Genomic DNA, 2,542 nt, shown 5'->3' with positions numbered 1-2,542 from the left:
GCTTATTCTACTGAGTCATCTCCCTGGCTCCTACCTCCTTCTTCATTGAAGTTTCTCTCTTCACTTTCTCCATGGGCTTTGATTTCATGCTTCAGATCCTTCCCGGGTCGAGGGCGCCCATTTTCCTCCTTGTCTTCTTCACTGTGCTATATTAGTGTCTGAGCTCTGAGAGAGGCTTTCCCTGCTGCTAGCCACTCTGCCACCTTTGATGATTTAAATTTATTATTCCCAGAAGGATTGGCTATCATAAAGAAATTAGCCAACAACAAATGTTGGAGAGGCTGTGGGGAAAAAGGAACCCTTCTCCACTGCTGGTGGGAGTGTAGACTGGTGCCACGGTTATGGAAATCAGTGTGGAGACTCCTTAGAAAACTAGAACTGGAAATCCCATTTAAACCAGCTATTCCTCTACTGGGAATCTTTCCGGAGGAACTGAAAGCATCATATCATAGTGATATATGCATACCTATATTTATAGCAGCACAATTTGTGATAGCCAGATCTTGGAAACAACCAAGATGTCTGTCACATGTGGAATGGCTGAAAAAGATGTGGTACTTTTATATAATGGAGTACTACTCAGCTATAAAGAATGATAAACTCAAAGCCTTCATATTTAAGTGGATGCCACTTGAAGATATACTTATTAGTGAAATAAACCAGACCCACATCTGTAAATATCATATTGTCTCCTTAGTATAAGGCCTTACAATTCCGTATATGGTTGTTTCTAAATTTCTTTGTAAAAATATGTAAATGTTTATATCTACTTTTATAAAATTATTTTTCCTTCATATTCTGTAAGGACTTAAAGTTCAATATATCAATATTCGATGGAAAATACCTATTCCATGATATGCCAAAATGTTTGACATTTAGACAGATAGGGTAAACCAAACTGCATATATTGCAGGTTAATTAGCTTCTCTTTTGGAGGGTTAACAACCTAAGTTAGCAGTTCAAAATTGGAGAAAAGGAAGGGCCGCAAGGTCAGCCAACATTTTGGCCCTAGCCTTTCAAAGTCAGTGAAGATTCAGGACGTAGGAGAACCTCTACTGTAACATCATGTAACTCAGTTGTGCCCCAAATTTTTTGATCAAGATTATGGAGCCACAGAGGAATGTGTTCGATGAAGTACAGTGAGCCTGGGGAGAGTCACATGGAGAGAAGAAAACATTCTCTCAGGCTTTCACAGAGAGCAAATTGGTCAAGCAATGGCCGTGACTCATCCTCATGTCTGACACTGACAAAAGGATGTACAAAGTGGGGTACAGGACTACAGGATAAATCCTGAGAGTACTTGGCTGACCTTATCAGATACAAAAGTTACATTTCTTGTTATATAGGTCTTGCTTTATCTTGGTCTTAAGCATCCAGCAGAAATAAAAACGAGGTATATAAAGCAAAGCCATATTAATTCGATGAGCTGTAAAAGGCTCAAATCAGTAACTTCTGAGGATAACCCACTAGTATTATAGACTGCTAGGCAGTGTTAGATTTAGTTGAATTCAAATACCTATAGCATTTAGATGCCAATAGAATATTCACCTCTGACAGACAATAAAAAAAAGGATACAAATGAAAGATCATTTTGTATTTATATATACAAAATAATTAGGATAAATTTACAGCTACTTTTGCTTAATTCAATAAGAGGTGTACTAACAGTGCTTGGACAGAATATCCTGTCTCCTTCTTGTATTATGGATAACCACTAAAAAGATAACAATGTACAATGTATTGCTTATCAAGACTGTCCTATTAATCAGCTGTGAAAAAATAAATTCATTATTGTGTGGGGGGTTATTTTTTTGTGGCCAGCTCAGCCTGCTCTATGAGCAGGGCTGGTGTGGCATGTGGTGCTAGGGATTGAAACTGTGGTCCTTGTGCTTGCCTAAGGTGCTTAGATCTCTGAGTGCAGGTGCTGGCCCCTGATCATTTAAATTAACACTATTAAAAAGCAGTCACATTAATTACATTCCCCATGCTCATGAGCCATGAGACTGGTGGCCAATGTACGGATGGCAGACAGCAATGTCCACTGCTCCAGAAGTTCTTCCAGACAGCAGTCTTCATGAGTGGCTCCCTGGAGCAGCAACAAGGGCAGTCAAGAGGAAGGTTACCAAGAGCAGGAAGGTTACCTACTGTCCAACACTGACATGCAGTGGATACTTTTACTTTTTACCTAAGGTTATCAGTTTCTAAAATTTCAATGCCTTATAAGAATTTTCTGTTCCCTAAAGGATTTTTTTTTTTTTTTTGTTTTGCTCCGAATGCCTTTAGGGCAGGTTTGGCTGGCTTGAATTGTGGGGATCGAACCACAGCAACCTGAGCCTGACTGCTTTGTTGAAGCAGCACTTAAAGAACTGAGCTAAGGGGCAGGACCCCTGTTCCCTAAAGAGATGTAAGGTAGTTTTTTCTTGGGAGGGGGGTGGCATAAGGAATTGCAATGTGCTAGGTACATGTACCAATCTCCTATAGTGGACATAATCATTGTTTACAGCAAGCATGTACAAATAAGTCAATTAAAGGGCTGGTGAGA

This window comes from Octodon degus, unplaced genomic scaffold, assembly GCF_000260255.1.
Source record: "Octodon degus isolate 3935 unplaced genomic scaffold, OctDeg1.0 scaffold00180, whole genome shotgun sequence".
Classification (NCBI taxonomy): domain Eukaryota; kingdom Metazoa; phylum Chordata; class Mammalia; order Rodentia; family Octodontidae; genus Octodon; species Octodon degus.
Note: the sequence above shows the minus strand (reverse complement) of the source record.